Source organism: Panthera leo, chromosome A1 (genome assembly GCF_018350215.1).
Source record: "Panthera leo isolate Ple1 chromosome A1, P.leo_Ple1_pat1.1, whole genome shotgun sequence".
NCBI classification, from domain to species: domain Eukaryota; kingdom Metazoa; phylum Chordata; class Mammalia; order Carnivora; family Felidae; genus Panthera; species Panthera leo.
The window spans coordinates 122,058,881-122,078,313 of NC_056679.1; the positions used below are offsets into that span (position 1 = coordinate 122,058,881).

A 19,433-nucleotide genomic window follows, 5' to 3' on the forward strand; every position below is an offset into this window, starting at 1 on the left:
AGATCATTAGGGTGGGCCCTAATCCAATGTTACTGGTATCCTTCTAAAAAGGCAAAATTGGGACACAGAGACACTTGCACAGGAAGAAGGCCACATGAACACATAGGCAGCGATTGGGATGATGTATCTTGCATCTACAAGCCAAGGAACTCCAAAGAATGACAGGAGCTGGCAAATAGGCATGGGACATTTTCTCTGTTCCTCAGTTCCATAAGATCACTGCCCTCAGAAGTGACCAACCCTACCAACATCTTGCTCTCAGACTTCCAGACTCCAGAACCATAAGATACTAATTTTCTGTTGTCTAAGCCATGCAGTTCATGGTACTTTGTTATAGCACAGTCACAAATGAACCAGGTTCCATTCTGAGCATTCTGTTTATATTATCTTTGAATCCTCTTCCTAAAAAAATTAAAAAAAATTTTTTTAACATTTTTTTTGAGAGACAAAGAGGGACAATGCACGAGCAGGGGAGGGGCAGAGAGGGAGACACAGAACTTGAAGCAGGCTTCAGGCTCTGAGCTGTCAGCACAGAGCATGATGTGGGGCTTGAACCCACGAACCATGAGATCATGACGTGGGCTGAAAGCAGACACTTAACTGACTGAGCTACCAGGTGCCCCTAAGATTTTTTTTAAATATTTATTTTTGAAAGAGAGAGAAAGAGAGAGAGAGAGAGAGAGAGAGAGAGGACATGAGCGGGGGTGGGGGGTGAGGGTAGGGAGAAGGAGACAAAAAATCCGAAGCAGGTCCAGGCTGTGAGCTGTGAGCACAGAGTCCAATGTGGGGCTTGAATCCATGAACCATGCATGAGATTACCACCTGAGCTGAAGTCAGATGCTTAACCAACTGAGCCACCCAGGCGCCCCTCTTTGAATCCTCTTTAACATCAGTCCTGTGGTCTGAAGATTGGCGTGACTTATTAATTGGTAGGAAATGAGTGGCTGGGCGATGGAGGAAGAATTCTTTTCCTTTCCTTTTTACCACCAACAGTACATTCTAGTGGGGTTTTCAAAGCACACAGGGCTGCAAGGGCCTTGGGGGATAGGGTGAGGTAGGATTCGTATCCTGCACATGTGACTTTGCTCATAGAATTCTCACGAGGCTACTAGAAGATGCCATGTTTAGGACTCTCCTTAGCACAGATGCTGTTTTCAAGAGAAGGAAAAGGGGAAGCAGCTCTTGTGTGACTAGAGAAGAGGAAGGGTGGTATGAATTTTAGCCCAGGGACTCCGAGGGCATTCTTTACTTCTGGACTAAATGCCGGCTCCCCAGAGCCTATTCTGATTCAAACCTCTCTGAGCACTAAGGCTCTCCAGTGCTTTAGTGTTTTTAAATTTCCCTTTCTGACACTGCTTAAAATCTATTTCAGTTCTCCTCCCTGTCCCAGTCAAGTTGATTTTCTCATGCTTTATTCCAACAAGCCCTTTGCAGTACAAGGAAGAAAACAGACGCCACATTATGAAACCCAAAGGACAAGGGGCTGAACGCCACGTCATAAGCTAACATGTGCCCTAAATACGGTCGCCAAGTCAACCAGCCAACATGGCTGCCAATCACCTGCGTCCATATTGAGTGATCTGCAGCCGGATTACGAAGATTAAAACCAGTCCTGATGACGTGCAAAAGTGGGCCCGACTGATCCTATCGATTCTTCCCCACTGAGAGGGAATCACAGGTTAGCAGGCAGAAATCAATTCCACTGCATTAAGCTAAGCCAAGTGGAGATTTATTCGTACCATGCTTGGGAACGTCTTTACAAAAATGGGGAATATTTTTTTAAATCTGTGTACAGATACATACACTCGTTTATAAATAAATACTTAAGTATTTACATAGATACCTGAGCCTTCTTCCTTTTTTGTAATATTTAAAAATCTGAAGCACAATGGTACAGAACACAAGGCTCTCCCACCTCCAATTGTGTTTTTTTTTTAAATGAAAGAAGCTATGTGTGTTGAGATGTCGTCGACTTGGCTAGTTTAGCAGTACCCCAGATTTCAGGACGGAATGGGAGAGCAGACAAGCATCCACTGCAGCCAAAGAGGCAAAGGGAGCCATTTGCTCTTGAGGAAATCATCATTTTTGGCTCTTTAAATTAAAGAAACCTGGCCCTAGGCTTCAATGCACCATAGGGAACACAGAATTCATTCTCTTCCCTCCTCCAGTGAGAACACACAGGCTGGGGCTGAAGAGAGCTTTCAGAATGAACAATGGGTGGAAAACACTGCCCTTCCAGCAGTGAGAAATGTGAAATTCCACTCCTACCCTCACACATGTCACCAGGGAGCCATCCTGTGTGCTCCATCAGTACTGGGACACCAGCCAGGCAATCATTTGTACTCAGGGGCTCAGCCTTAACCTAAAAAATCATCAGAAGAGCCAAAGAGGGGTTCCTCCCCATCCCTCATCACTAAGAAATAAGGAACACCACATTTTACCACCAGAAACTGTTTGTGGTTCTGACTGAGAATGGTTTCAAGCTCATTCTTCCTTTAGGCATGCTATCGACTTCTGAGCCTGCCTTGCCTAAGACACTCATCCTCTGCCTTCACGACCATTCCTGGCCCTCAGGCCCTTTAAATGCATTGCTGGGCCTCTGGTGGGTGGCCTGTAAACCAACAAGGGTAGCATCAGCAAACACACAAGATGAGGCAGTTAAGAGACTAGGGGTCAAGTTTATATTCAGCGTAGGCTATAAACTACCCATTCCCAATTCAGTGGAAAAATCAGTCATTGACCAAAACCTTTCAGTTGCTCAGAGTTGGGCACTGGGGCAAGAGGAGGCACCTGTGTCTTTGGGGAACAGTGTCTGCTGCACTGCTTCATCGTCCTGTCCCTCAGAACGGCACCTTGCATATGAGAGCACGTGTGGGTAGGCGGGCAGGGGAGGCTGGGTCAGAGTCTGCAGGCCTGGGTTCTCACCTTTGCTCTTCCACTTGGTAACTGTATGCCCTGGAAGAAGTAACAGGACCTCACCAAAACCACAGCTGTCTCAACTCTAAAATGAGACAAAGGACTTCAGCTATGGTTTTGAGCAAATTTGTGTGCATAAAAATGGGATAATAAAGATCAGATTCACAGTGGATGGGAGACCTAATAAGAAAGTAACTACAGAAGCATTTTTTTAAGTTGTTAAGTGACATATAAATGTTAACTTTTGCCATGTGGAGAGGAGGAAATTCCTCAAAGACTTATCTGTAATATGAGCAATTTGGTACAATTATTGGTGGTCTGTAATCAATAAGTCACTAAATTTCTCCGATTGCTGGTTTCCCGACCTCGATGGCTAGCCTTCCACAGGAGGAGAAAATGAAGTAAAGGAAGTGTAAATGTGTTTTTAAATCATAAACTGTCCTAGAAATGCAAGCGGTTATTATGTAGAGAACTCGTTTTGACTTTTGGCATTATGATGCACACACTGTTAGTTCTTGGCTCAATGACAGATTTTAATTGGCCTGGCTATGAAAATCTTATAGAGCTATTATGTGCTACACCTGTGATAGCCGTGCAGCGTGTTAATCAAGACAATTAGGCTGGGGACCCAGAGAATGGCTTTCCACCACTGTGCATAATCCTCCTCACTTTGAGAGGGAAATTAACAGCTGCTTTATGGTCTCTCATATTATCTCACTTTCTTGGAGAGAGATCCCAATCTGATCCACCTTGACGAAGCAACATCTATCACTGATGCTTGGAATGATACAACATCTGTGAAGAAATATTAGGCTTTGGAAAGGCTTTTGGGCTGGGAGTAAAAATAAAAAAAAAAAATCACGTGTGGCACTCGCTGGGTAAAACAGCCCCTGGATGACAGCCAGAATCAGAGGGAAAAAAGTTGATCTCTTTTAAGTGCTGTATTTGAGAGAAAAAAGGAACAGAGGATGAGCAGATCAATTTAGCTCTCAAAAAATTTATTCTCTAGTCTGCAAAAGGAGAAGGAGGAGGCTCCTGGGGCAGTACTATTCTATATGCTCCCAAGTTTCTCATTAACATCAACTACAAAACCTTCTGGAATTTTCTTCATTCCCCCAACTCTTGGTAAGTCCATCTCTTCTGAGAAGTCTGAAAAATACATCTTGTTGACTGGATTTCATTTCAGCCCAGAGACTGAGCTGATAATCAGTGATTTAAAAAGTGGCAAATATAAGTATTTGCTATGTGATGCTCATAAGGTTCTGAATTTACATGGGTTTACCTCATTAGCTCCTGGGGGGGGGGGGGGTAAAGTGCTATGCAGATTAACTCTCATTTTGTAGATATGGAAACTGAGGCTTGGGAAGGCTGAACTAACAAGTTCACATCACAGAGTCCGGACTCAAATTCAGGTCTTCTGACTTCAAGACTTTTCCATAACACCATGCTGCTTGTCACCTGTGGAATGGATTCTAACATCCATTATGCAAGGACTGGGAAGCAGGTCTAATTTCTACGACCCCAGTAGCTAGGGCTGCACTTGTCACCTTCTAAGTGCTTATAGTAGAATTTAACTTTGAGAGAAGAAGAGCTTCCTAAATTGCTTATTATTTCTAGAATGAGCCTTGCACAATGGACAGCACATTCTAAAAAGAGAGCACCTAAAAGGTCCAGGATCCATTTCTAATCATCTCCTCTGCCTTGGCTGAGTCAGAGGACATGACTCTTGTTCCCTAAAGACTCTTGTCCTGGGGACACAAGTATGTCCAGTAGCAGCTGGCTCATTCCAATTGAGAAGATCCAGGAGGCTAGCTTTTGGTCTGGGTCTTCTCTATTCTGCATTGGAAGAGGCTGAAATGAATCATCATACCTGCAGTTTGCAATCTATGCACCAAAGTGCCCTGTGGTATCAAAGCAAACTCACAGGGGTATTGGAAGAGGCCTTAAATTTTGAGGGCAAAACACCAATATTTAACATCTGTCAGATACTGTAAGAACTAAACTAGCTAACCTATTTCAACATTTGTGTTTGTTTTTCCCCCTTTAATTACATCATGTTTTTGCTAAGCTTTTTTTTTTTATAGTTAATGTGATTAAAACCAAGTACTGCATCAAAATCAAGGTGGAACAGACACAGAGGGTGGCAGTGTCCAATCTGATTCCAAGGGGTGAAAAGCTGTGTAGAGTCCGACAGAGCCATCTATTTTGTTATAAGTAATTACAGTTAAGAATGAAATAGAACATGGTTTCTTTCAATTTATCTGTATTCTTTTTTCCAAACAGTTACTAAATTGTGAAGGTACACATACTTATAAGTAGATTGGACCTAACTAGTTAACAGAAATGTTAGGTTTTTCTTCTGCCCTAGGAACACCATGAAAACAATTACTGCAACCCTAAGCATGCATGAACTGAGATAGTGTGGCAATCTCTGCTCTCCCCCAATCCTGGTTTACTGGGAGGTGTACCGGGGATGACCCTGCCTCTGATTCCCCACTTGTAAGATGGCAGCCAACAAAACATTTCCCAGGCACTGGGCTCTTAGTTGCAGGCTAGATAACAGGTTAGTTCTTAAGCACTGTAAATGTATGAACTCATTTAATTCATCTCCAAAATGGTGTGAGTGTGAAATTATTATTATTTTTTAACTTTGTTCTCTCTCTCTTTTTTTTAACATCATGATAGAAAGGTAATATAGTATAGGCAGTTTTAAGAAGTACGGCTTTTAGTTTTGTTGATTGTTTCCCTTGTAGTGCAGAAACTTTTTATCTTGATGAGGTCCCAATAGTTCATTTTTGCTTTTAATTCCCTTGCCTTTGGATGAGCACTGGGTGTTGTACGTAAGTGATGAACCATGGGAATCTACCCCCAAAACCAACAGCACACTTTACACACTGTATGTTAACCAATTTGAAAATAAATTATATTTAAAAAAAAAAAGTAGGGTTTGAAATTGGAGTCAGATTTTTTACCACCCTCTCTTTTACCAACAAGGGGCCTCCTCAATGCCCATCACCCATTTTGCCCCACCCACACTCCCCCATCAACTCTCAGTTTGTTCTCTGTATTTAAGAGTCTCTTATGGTTTGCCTCCCTCTCTCTCTGTTTGTAACTACTTTTTCCCCCTTCCCTTCCCCATGATCCTCCGTTAAGTTTCTCAAGTTGCACATATGAGTGAAAACATAGGATATCTTTCTCTGACTGACTTAATTCACTCAGTATGATACCCTCCAGTTCCATCCATGTTGCTACAAATGGCAGGATTCCATTCTTTCTCATTGCCAAGTAGTCTTCCATTGTATATATAAACCACATCTTCTTTATCCATTCATCAGGTGATGGACATTTGGGCTCTTTCCATAATTTGACTAGCATGAAACTTTTATGGTCTCCATTTTTCAGATGAGGAAAAGAAGCTCAGGGAGGCTAACAAACTGCCCAGGGTCACTTAGCTAGTAAGTGGCAGAGCAGACACTTATGTCTAAAGCTGTTTGATCTCCAACGCCTGTATTTTACTTTAATTAAGCTTTTAATTTTGAGAATACTGTAGATTCACATGAAGTTTTATAATTAATAATATAAAGAGTTTCTATGTACTTTTCGCTCAATTCTTCCCAATGGTAACATCTTGGAAAGCTACAGTATCACAACCAGATACTGACATTGACATGGTCAAGATACAGACCACATTGCCATTCCTTCAAGGATTACTCATGTTGCCTCTTTAGAGCCACATACTCATCTTCCTCCAGGTACTACCCTCTCCTTCACCCCAGGCAATCCCTAATCTTGTCTTCACCTACATAACAATTTTGAAAGGACGGAATTAGAGAAATGGAGAACAGATTAATGGTTGCCAGGGGTGAAGGAGAGGTCCATTATACTACCTAAACTTTTATTGCTGAGTCATGGGTATGGAGGTGGGGCATCTTGTTTAAACCCTTCACCCACTGAAGGACATGTGAGTTGTTTCCAAGTTTGGCCAACTACAACACAACAATAGACACTGTGTCAAGGCGTGTGTGCAGGTTTTTGTGTGAGCATTAAGTGTTCATTTTTGAAAGATACATGTCAAGGACTGCAGTTCCTGGGTCCCATCTCAGTTGCATGTTTAGGTTTTTAAAGAAATTGTCAAATTGTTTTCCAGAATGGGTGTACCATTTTACATTGTCACCAACATTACATGTGATCAAGTTTCTCCACATCCTCACCAGGATTTGGTATTGTCACTATTTTTTATTTTAGCCACTATGACAGGTATGTAGTGACATCTTAATGTGGTTTTAATTTGCCTTTTCCTAAAGGCTAATGATTGAACACCTTCTGATGTTATTTGCCATCTGTATGTTCTCTTTTGTGAATGTCTCTTCACATTTCTTTTTGTCCGTTTTTTTTTTGGGGGGGGTGTGATTGTATCAAAGTTAAAGCTTTATTGTGCTCACTTCGGCAGCATATATAAAGTTAAAGCTTTATTTATTTATTTTTAATTTAAATTCAAGTTAATTAACATGTAGTGTATTAATGATTTCAGGATTGGAATTTAGTGATTCATCATTTACGTGTAACATCCAGCGCTCATCCCAACAAGTGCCCTCCTTAATGCTTGCTGGACATTTAGTCCATCTCTCCCCCAGTACCCTGCCAGCAACCCTCAGTTTGCTCTCTGTATTTAAGAGTCTGTCATGGTTTGTCTCCCTCTCTGTTTTTATCTTATTTTTGCTACCCTTCCCCTATATTCATCTGTTTTTTTCTTAAATTCCACATATGAGTGAAGTGATATGATATTTGTCTTTTTCTGACCAACTTACTTCGCTTAGCATAATACACCCTGGTTCCATCCACGTTGTTGCAAATGGCAAAATTTCATTCTTTTTGATCACCAAGTAATATTCCATTGTATGTATAAACCACATCTTCTTTATCTATTCATCAGCTGATTGACATTTGCTTTTTGCCCATTTTCTAACTGGATCATTTTTATAATGAGTTTTAAAGGTTCTTTACATATTTCAGAGACCGGCTTTGCCTGATAGGTGGTTTGTAAGTATTTTCTCCTAGTCTGTAGCTTAACCGTTCATCCTCTTAACAGGGTCTTTTGCAAAGCAAACAGCTTTAATTGTGGTGAGGTTCAATATTGAACTTTCCTTTTATGATCATGTTTTGGAGTCAAGTGTAAGATTTTTTTGCCTAGTCTAATCCTGACGATTTTGTATTGTTTTTTCCTAAAAAATTTATAGCTTTAAAATTTACAGTTAGGTCTTTGATCCACTAAGTTTTTGTGTAAATGTGAGACTCAGATGTCAGCTCGAGTTTTCTCTATAGATTTCTAGTTGTTCCAGCAGCACTGGATGGAAAGGCCATCATCTCTCCTCCATTAAACTGCTTTTGCACCTTTGTCCCAAGTCGGTGGGTCCTATTTGTGTACATCTGTTTCTGGATTCTTCATTCTGTTCCAGAGATCTAGGAGTCTATCCCTGTTAATACCATGTATTGCTTGCTAGTCTTGACTACAGTCACTATATAGTAAGTCTTGAAATTAAATAGATTTATTTCTCCCCTTTATTATTCTTTGAAAAAATTATTTTACTTGTGCTAGTTCCTTTGACTTCCTATAGAAGTTTAAGAAGAATCCTGCCTGTATCTACAAAAAATCTTGGTAGGATTTTGATAGGCTTTCTATCAAACCTACATGACAATGTGGGGAGAATTAACATCTTTACTGCATTAAGAAATCAACATCTATGCTTGTAAACACCAAGTAACAACACTTCTTTATTTTGGGACTAGAGTCACAAGTTCCATTGCCCAAAAGGGGCCCTATGTACCAGGTTTAACAACATGTATCATTTTTTTGGTTGCAAATTGGATACAGAATTCTATTTCTCTCCTATACAAAAACAATAAGTCAATCAGATGTTAAAATGACAAGAAATGCTCAATCTCAGCATTAAAAATGACTAGGGGGAAGTGGGGACTGTGGCTTGCTGGAGAAAGCATGACCCCTATGAACAGGGTACTGTTACTCAATTCCGCTAGTTGTTGAGATCATGGGAACAACATTACTCTATCTTCTAAATTTTCAAGAGAAGTGAGAAATCCATTTTTTTTTAAATCTAAAATGTCAGCAGCCACTGTGAATTAACATAGAACAAAAAAGGTGAAACACACACCTTGCTGGGCTGAATCCAGAAGACCAGCAGCCTCTCTGTGGTTTCTGAGTTCGAGGGGATAACAAGAGAAGGTCCTCAGCCTCAAGGAGCTTACACTCCATCAAGAGCAAGAGACAGACACCACAAAGGAGTACGTCATGCACTGGTATCAGCGGGAGCTGTAGGAGCACATGAGAAGACCTTTAACTCTGCTCTGGGAGGTCAGGGACGGCTCCCTGGGGAAGTGAATTTACACAACAACTCAAAGTAGCTGATTCCATATGTGCTATTTAATCCATAGCACCTCAAGCAAACATTGGTAGGATCAGAGAGCAGCGCAAAGCTCTATTTCTGGGCATCACAGAAAGCAATAAAGAGGTCATAGAGTTCAGTGTTTCTCCAAATGCCATGTCACTTGTTAGAAGGGATTACAAAGCAAAAGCTTTCTAGAGGTGAACAGCCTCCTGATGGTCTTAGAATAATTCTGAGCTTCTTAAAATCACTTACAGGGTCTTGTGTGGTCTGACTCTGCCTGCCTCTTTAGCCTCCTCTTATCTTCCCTCACTCCTGACTTCCTTCTGTTTTTCCAAGATATCAAGACTCAAGGTCTTTGCATTTTGTCACTCAGCCATCCATCTACCCATCCATTAATCCAGCCAGCCACCCATCCAAGAAAAACTGGTTGAGGGCCACTATTCCAGGTATTTGAAATACAAAGTAAACAAAGCTGATTCATTTCTTACTCTCATGGGGCTTACGTTATAATAGCAAAGACAGAAACACACACATAATGTGCCCACTCTGCTATATGAGGAGTTCTACGAAGCGAAGTTAGAAAGTGCTGAGGCACAGCAAGAATGGTGATGGCCATTTTCGATAGGGGTTGGGGAGGCTTCTGGTTAATATTTAAACAGAGCTTGAATTAAGTGATGGAGCAAACCACAAAAGCATGGGGTGGGTGGGGGAGAGTTTTCCAGCAAGAGGGAACCACAAGTGCAACGTGCCTGAGGTGGGAACATGTTTGGCCTATTTGTGGAGTAGCTAGAGGGACAGCATCCCTGAATCGGGAGAGTGGTAGTAAAACAGGGTTGGGGAGGAAGCTAGATGATGTGAGACTGTGTAGGCTTCAGTCAGTACTGAGATTTTTACACCCAATGTAAGGAGAATCCAGCAGAGGATGTGAACAGGGCAGTGATATGATGTGACTTACAGAGTGGACAATGGTGGAGACGTGAAAGCAGAGAAATGCATTAGGAGGTTATTCCAGTGGTCCAGGTGAGAAACGCTGATGTGCTGGCAGCAGTGAGGGCAGGGAGATGCCGGCCAACTTGGGACACTCTGGAGATAGGGGTGACAGGACTGTAAGAGTCAGCGATGACTGCAAGGGTTCAGCCCTGAGCAACTGATACATTTACTTGCATCAAGACAATTCTGGGCCTACAACTTCTCAAGGCTGGCTCCTTACCATGATTCAGGTCTCAGAGTGAGATGGCCTCTTTGGAATTCTTCCCTGACTACCCACCCCCATCCTTTTAGTTGCTCTCAGTTTAATTTTAATTCTGAGGACGTACGAATATCTGAAATTATCTTATTCATTTTATTTGACTGATTTTTCATCGGGATCCCCCAATGGAATGCAAGGAATAAGGATCATGTCTATTTTGTTTTTTGCTTCATCCTCAGTCCTTAATTCAGTACCTCAATCGTAGAATATGGTCAATAAATATTTGTTGAATGAGGCTTGGAAGGTGTGGCACAGGTTAAACAAGCCTCCAGGTTTCTTCAGCGTGGTTCTTTTTTGAGCCTTTAATAAAGCAATTAGTTAACGGACTAAATAATATTGATTATCCAGCCCAGGCTCTGTGCCAGGCTCTGGGGCAACAGAAGTTTGCAGGAAACGCACAGACCACAGCCCCGTGGAGCTTACAGCACACTGGTGGAGGCATAATAAATAATCTTACAAACATGGATGTCCACTGTGCCAAGAATTCAGGAGGGAAAATATACAGTGTGTGATCTGGGGATCCGACATTGTCAGGGAGCTCAGCTTTTGTGAAATGAGATCTACTGGAAATGCCATTGCAGGCCTTGGGGATCTCTAAGCAGGGTATATGCTGTGACTATACCATTTTCACAGAGGTTCTTGTGAGGGGAAAAAAACCACACATTTTGGCAAAAGGTGAACTAGCCCAGCCTTCTCATGCACTAGGGTTCAGCAGGGTTAGGCACTCAGATGAAGAAGAGCAGCTGGCGTATGAAAGAACTAGGGTTTTGCATTTATCGTGATATTTGTAAAATGGCAATGCTATCTATTTAAATAAGACTGTAGAGAGAAAGAAAGGCGTTGATGTCTATGAAGAGCTGAGCACGGTCTCTGGTACCTAAAACACACTCAGTATCTGGTAATGATTACAACTGGATTTCAAATTCTTACGGGTAATCACGTTAACACTCTTCCTACACACACATACCAAACGGCACAGTTCCTTACACATAGTAGCGGCTCAATTAGTATAGATTGAATGAATGAAGGATGGCTGTCTCAACGATACACTATTTTGGATCTCTCCTACCCTTCTCACTCATGATGGGCAGGTAAACAAAGAGAAATTAATCAGACCAAATCCTTTTATGTGGTTCACCTGTCTCCAGGTTGGTAGCTGCTGTTAATTATTGATATTATTAATTATTGATCAGGGTTGGTAGCTGTTATTAATGATTCTTGCCAGCCAAGGACACTTGGAAGCTTGAATGGAAGGAAGTCAGTCTGGTTATTGGGTTTAAAGTGAGGATCATTTATACAGTGGGAAGGCTCAGAGGATTCTGTGATTTTATGCACCACTAACTTGCAATAAAAAGACACAGCCAAAGCCCAGAAATAGTTGCTACTAAAATGGCATTTAACTTTGCATTGAAATCCACATGCTGGTTTGCGCATGTGATTTCTCAGCTGCTACCGTAACAGAGGAAGTCATTTTGAATGAACAATAATCAACCTGGTTCTCCAGGGGCAACTTGTACCTGAGAACCTCTGAGTCCTTTGTAAACAACCGTTAAGCTTCCCTGTCTCCAGAGGGATGAGCTCCTCAATTTTTTGTTTAAATCAAGCAGAGTTCAAGGAGGGAGGCTGCCATCAGGAGCAAAGTAGGATAATTCTCAGGCTTCTCCCAAACCCAGACTCGAAAAAGGCCAAAATAACCTCCAAGTCCCCTAAGATATTTGACCTAATAAGGTTCTACCACAAGTCCCTCCAACTATCAAGTGGGAGAGGAATGAATGGTTGGAAATAAGAACAGTTATTCTGGAGGGCCATGTGATAGCAACTGTTACAATAAATAGACCCTGCAACTGAGTGACTGCACTTCAGTGCATTTTTACTAGAGAAATGCTGGTATGTGTACCAAAGAGGCATTAAGAAAGCACCCTCATTGTTGTGTTATCTACAAGAAGGAAAATACGAGATCTCAAGGTATCTATAACAAGGAGAATGATTAAATAGATAGTGGAAAAGTATGCAACTGTTAAAAGAATAAGCCAGGACATATATTAAGTCAGCACATACAATCTGTCTATAGTAAGACATCGTTATGTGAAAAAAGAAGGAAATTTCAGAATTATATGTTCAGTATGCCACATGAGGTAGTTTTAAAATGTGTCCAGAAATTCTTTGATACTCATATAGCAACTGGAGTTTGACCAGCCTCTCCTTGACTGTGGGTCAGACTGAATGACTCACTCGTAAATAGAATATGGCAGGAATGACAATGTGTCACTTCCAAGACTAGGTCATAAAAAGGCATTGTGGTTTCGTGATCTCTTCCACTCTCTCACTTGCTCTAGACGAAGCTAGCTGTCATGCTGTAAGAACACTCAAGGAGCCCCATAGAGAGGTTCATGTGGCAGCGTCCTGCTAACAGCCAGTGAGGGGCTGTGTCCTCCATCCAGCAGATGGGGGAGCCACCAGCAAAGCAATCCTGCAGTCCCAGTCCAGCCTTGGGATGACTGCTGTCCCAACTTACATCCATAAGCCAGAGCCTATCAGCTCAGTCACTCCTGGATTTCCTGCTTATTTCAAAGCATTAAATTTTATGGCTGCAGTCGACAACTAGTATACCATTTACAGAAGCATAAAATTTTAAAATGTAATGCATACACATAGAGAGACAAATGTGTAGAGAAAGGTCTGGAAAGAGATATGCTGCAGGGATTTAGTGGTCACCTCTGAAGACTGGGGTCAGGAGAGTGGAGGTGAAATTAGCTTCACCTGTTCTGTCTCTGTTTTTGTTGTACACGCTCTATAAATACTAGTGGCCAAAGTTTTTAAAATAATAAAAGGGAGGACAAATAATTTAAAATCCCAGAACTTTGAAAGTGCCTGGGTGGCTTAGTCAGTGGAACGTCCAACTCTTGATTTCCTCTCAGGTAATGATCTCACGCTCGTGGGATTGAGCACTGTGTCCGGCTCTGTGCTGAGCGTGAAGTCTGCTTAGGATTCTTTCCCTCCCTCTGTCTTTGCACCAATCCCCACCAAATAAATAAATAAACATTAAAAAAAAAAAAAACAACCACGTTGCCTTAAAAAAATAAATAATAAATATATAAAATTCCACTACTTTGGAATGTCATGGCAAGTCCGGTAGGTCTGAGCTTACCTTTGATCATCTCCAAGAAATAAGGTTGCTTAGCAAACTTATTTAATAATAAGCAAGGTGGTTAGTGGGGCTTTTCAACCTCCCTAAGAGAGCCAACTCCTGTCAGTTATTATTAAAGATCATTTCTGCTTAAGTCATATATATTAAATGATTATTTTTATCTGTATTTCTTATCTATAGGTAAAGTAGTTCAAAGAGACCTTTATTTGGACAACATCAATTCATAATATTCTTACTCTCAAAGAGTAGTCAAAATGTCTTGAAAGTGAAAAAGTTACCTCCACTAAAAATGACATGTTATATATTAACACAGGCTGGTCTTACCAAGCAGTTTAAAATCAAAGGGGTTTTGGGGCACCTGGGTGGCTCAGTCGGTTGAGCTTGCGACTTCAGCTCAGGTCATGATCTCACGGCCAGTGAGTTCAAGCCCGCATCAGGCTCTGTGCTGACAGCTCAGAGCCTGGAGCCTGTTTCGGATTCTTTGTCTCCCTCTCTCTCTGGCCCTCCCCCACTTGCACTCGGTCTGTCTCTCTCTCTCTCAAAAATAAAATAAAAAATAAATAAAAAATAAAAAAAATAAAATCAAAGGGGTTTTATCGTAGGACCAAGGTTACCCAAGACATATTTTTAAAGTAACTCTGTCTTGGAATTGTTTTAGGCTTGGGCTAATTTGTTTTCCAACTTTGAGCCTGGGGATCTGCACGATTTAATATAAGTTTTGTAGCAAGGACCCTGATCCCCATCTGTGGCTAGACTGGCTGCAGGCACCACAGCCTCATGCATTTTCAGTGGAATTGGGTCCGGAGCTTAGTGCAAAATGCCTTCTGGGTGACTGACCAGAAATTCAATCACAGCACATTCATTTCAAAAATCCCTTTCATGTATCATTTAAAAGCAGCCTGCATATTTGAATTTGCATATCTCTGGATTTTGGAAATGCGGGAGAAGAATGGATTCCTGTTTAGTTTTCAGGATGATAGGAGGGAATACACTGGAGGCATTTCCTTTCCTTGACTACTGGGTAGATTTAGTACTACTGAAACATTCTGAAACAGCAGTTCGTAACATAAGCCATTGTCCCATGGAGCTCGAGAATAAGAATAACTAACATTTATAGAGCGTTTTACACTCTACAAAGTGCGTTAGCATTCACTGCCTCATTTAATAGGCAGAGAGGCTCTTAATTATGCTTTCTGATGAGGGGACAATGATTCTTTCAATTCTAGCATCTGCAGAGATTGCTCTGGTTTTCCCTTCGTATGGACCCACTAAAGAAATAATGATGCTAGCTCTCGCTTCCCCAGGCTGGGAAAGAGTACGCTGTAGCAGGTGTGAGATCCATTAATTTCACTACGCTGCAGCTTGCTCCAAGTTTCTTTCCATTATCTCAAATGTATATATGTGATTCTGTTCTAGGAAGACAGGAGCTCAGGAGCCAGATGCCTGCATTTGAATCTTGGCTCTGTCATTTTCTAGCTACCTTGTCTTGAGCAGATTTTTTAAATCTCTTTAATATTTAACATTATTTAACTTCTCAGTTTTCTCATCTGAAAAATGGGGCAGATAGTAATTGTGTAGTCCTCATAGGGTTTTCATGAAAATTCAAGGGCTGAGTTCATGCAGAGCGCTTAGCAAAGTGGGTGCTACAGAGTCAACGATTTGTAACTGTCTGTGCTGTTTCTTGTTGTACAGAATGAGCTGCGTCCTAGGTTGGATGGGGGACAAGACACGTCCATCAATATTCATTCAGGGTACTACTGAGCAGCAGATGGGCACAGTGTCAAGCTCGGAGGCTATACCAGATGTGTCCTTCTCCTCACGAGGCTTACATTCCAGTGGAGGAGGTAGATAAGACCAAAATTTAATAAAGGTTAATGAATGAAGTGGTCAGAGGATAAAAATTGCGGAGTTGAGCTAGAGAGTGGGGGCTGGGCGCTGAGTGCCAGCAGAGTATTCTTCTGATTTGAGGATGTGAAAAGCCAGTCTTTCAAAACACATGGGGAAGAACTGTCCTGGTGGCAGGAACTGATGAGTGAGGGTCACACAGGAGCAAAGAGCACAGTGAGTGGACTACTGGACAGAGAGGGAGAGAGGTGAGCAAGGCGCCCAGGCGATGGTGAAGGGCCACGGTCTTGTCCTGCGTGTACACAGAAGCCACACAAGAGTGGGAGGCAGATAAGGAACATGGCTCCATATCCGTTGTGTAAATATATGACATTCTGTACAAATTTATTGTACATAATTACTCATTACACACATATACACCTAGATTGAAAAATAGCACTGGCTGTCGTGTGTGGTGAGGACTGTGGGATGGAAGGACTAGAGGAGGAACATAGTAACAGAAGTGACACGTGCCAGCCAAGAAGCACAAAGTGCAAGTGGGGTCCTCAGGAAAAATGTGGACAACTGGCGAAGGGAGCACCATTTGAGATGACTATGAAGTGGGCACTCCTTTTAGACATGCAAGGGTGTCTGAAAAACACAGATGGCTTCACTAATTGTTGTATATCTTGTAAAGAGGCCATACGGATCTATGCTGGAGTGTCCCAAATTTCATGTATGGATTCTGAAAACTGCAGGTAGATGTGATATGAAAAAGGCAATGTCAGAGCATCTCTTGCATCCCAAACTATACTAGTACTCGGACTTGCCGGTGGAATCAAACCACAAGGAGTTTTCTAGAACAACCATTACTTGATCTGTATCCAAGTGGAACCCTTTTCCCTGACCTCATCTTGGCTTCTGAAGGCCAAGGATACCTATAGAACCTTCCATTTTCTACAAGGCATCAAGGTAAAAGGAAACCCTTCCATGCGCTGAAGCTGCATAAGCACAGGCAGACTGAGGCCCAAATGAAAAGGACAGAGGAAAGACGTCGAACTCCCAGTGAGAGCTGAATAGACCAGTCCAAACAAAGAGCTTACATCGTGACACCACTGCTCAGCTTGTTTTGCCCACATCATAGTTCTGTTTATGCAATATTTCTGCCTGGTAGGCCACTCCCACCTCTCAATATTAACACCAGTGATGTCAGCATTCTCTAGAATTGCTCATACAAGCACTCTCTTTGGACTAGAGGTTTACAATGGTCAGATGACTGAAATTCCAAACGACTGCCCAAAAGGTTCAACCTGCAGCAGCAAAAGAACATCCAAACTAGCTTCCCAGGACATGGGTTCAAGTGACGGGTCTGTCATGGGCCAGCTGTATGATTCAGGGTGGGAACCCTCATCCCTTGAATTTCAGTTTCCCCTTGGCCAAAATCTATCAAAACCCACCTCAAAGATTTGTCATGGGGATTACCTATGACGTATGTCCAAGTATCTTCTCAAATTAATAAAATGTAAGTATGGTGCTGTCATCATCATCAAATAATGTCAAATGCTTGCACGGCATTTTTAAATATCTATATATTTTCACTTGCTGTATTTCATTAGCCAATTGACTAAATTTTTTTAATGTTTATTTACTTTTGAGACAGAGAGAGAGAGAGAGAGAGAGAGAGAGAGAGAGAGAGAGAGAGAGAGGAACAGAGCATGAGCAGGGGAGGGGCAGAGAGAGGGGGAGACACAGAATCCTAAGCAGGCTCCAGGCTGTCAGCACAGATCCCCATGCAGGGCTTGAACCCACAAACTGTGAGATCATGACCTGAGCCGAAGTCAGACACTCAATGGACTGAGCCACCCAGGCGCCCCGCCAATTGACTAATTAATGAGTTGCACAAAGTCTGCACTAAGTTGGCTCCATCAGAGGTAAACAAACAAACAAACAAACAAACAAACAAACAAACAAAAAACCCTCTTGTCTGATTTTGGCTCACCCCAAATCCCCAGCATCCAGACAAGTAACACTAGCTAATAGTAGGTGCTCAATACACATGTGGTGAATGAAAGATCCAAGAATGAAGAAAAACCACTCCAGGGAAGAGAATATCACTCCCACTTCACATGTTTGGATTCTGAGCGACAGGAAGGTTCAGTTGTGCCACCAACTAAAATTTCACAGTGAAATGTGAGACGGCACTGTGCCTAATACTGCCTCTACTGTCTCTTAAGCCTGTCCACATCAGATCTCTGCTTTCTCCTACACAGAGTGCGTTTTCAAATGGAATTCAAGCCCAGCACTTTTCCAGTGTGGTGTTTTAGTTCCTTCCTTCAGCCATCTGCTCTTTTATCTGTCAAAACTTATTGATTTTATTTGAAAACTTTTAATTAGAATCTTCCAGGCAGTGGCAGAGTTAAGTTTAGAAGTTCTCCACTGGTCTCATCCACAGCAGCTGCAGTAAGGCAATAAGGCTTATGATTTAAATTCATTTTTCTCTCCATGCTGATGTCACCTTCTTTTCCCTGGCTCTTGCATTGTTCCAGGAAATTACATGAGGTTGAAGAGCCACCAGACTATTACTGCTTCTTAGAAATGACCTTTCAGGGGCATCTGAGTGGCTCAGTTGGTTGAGAGTCCGACATCAGCTCAGGTCATGATCTCACAGCTCGTGAGTTCGAGCCCCGCATTGGGCTCTGTGCTGACAGCTCAGAGCCTGGAGCCTGCTTCAGATTATGTCTCTCCCTCTCTCTCTGTCCCTAACCCACCCACTCACATTCTGTCTCTGTATCTCTCAAAAATAAATAAACATTAAAAAAAATTTTTTTTAAAGAAATGACCTTTCAGGGAATGTTCCTTATGTGACAAGATGCTGGTAAAGCTAGGACAATAAAGAACATACTTCCCTTCTACCTCATTTTTTAACCCAAAGGTTATCGAAGGCTTTACAAACATTCATTAAGCCAACCTCATAATACTCCAGGAAAAAAGAATTCTCCAGTGCAGAAAACCAAAACTGAATTTAAAGTTACCTAAGCAGCATATTTAGAGTCAGCCCATCGGCAACAAAACTACGTCTGTTGTATCACGGAACTGTCCTCACCTTCACCCCTCCTCTGCTGTAGGCTTAGGAAGCACCTACTCATCCTACAAGACCCACTCAGGTATCACCTTCTCTAGGAAGCCTCCCTTACTTCTACCTTCCACGTCCTGTTAGGTGTTCCTCCCCCCTCCATTGTAGCTCAATCTTTTTAGTATGTATCTTCCTACAACCATTATTAAAATTTCTGCAGTTTGTATTCTTGCTTATCTCTCTTCCTACACTCCAGTATTACTAAGGCTATGCACCCATTTTTTCTCAACAAGGACACATACAAATTCATTATTTTTGTGTTCTCCAAATCTATCCCATAGTCTGGCATGTAACAGATGTTTAATACGTGTGGTTTTAACTGAAGAGGATTCCTGCTCTGTTTTGATCATAGATTTATTTACATGTTTGTTTATTTTTAAAGATTTTATTTTTAAGGGGTATCTGGTGGTTCAGTTCGTTAAGGGTCTGACTCTTGACTTCAGCACAGGTCACGATCTCACTGTTTGTGGGTTTGAGCCCTGCGTCGGGCTTTGCACTGACAGTGTGGAGCCTGCTCGAGATTCTCAATCTCTCCCTCTCTCTGCTCCTCCCCTGCTCGTGTGCCTGCTTGTGTGCACGTTTTCTTTCTCAAAATAAATAAACTTAAAAAAATATTTTATTTTTTAAGTAATCTCTATACCCAAAGTGGGTCTTGAACTTAAACACTAAGATCGAGTTACATGTTCTACCAGCCAGGTACCACTAGATTTTAGTTTTTAGAGCTTTTTAGGTTCAGAGAAAAATTGAGAAAGTACAGAG

At 41.8% G+C, this 19,433-nt stretch overlaps 1 protein-coding gene across 12 annotated transcripts in view; it reads right to left on the reverse strand.

Annotated features, from left to right (window-relative positions):
• The window catches only part of PPP2R2B (protein phosphatase 2 regulatory subunit Bbeta), a 314,800-nt gene that overhangs the window by 146,303 nt on the left and 149,064 nt on the right, over positions 1-19,433 (reverse strand). The window lies entirely within an intron of this gene.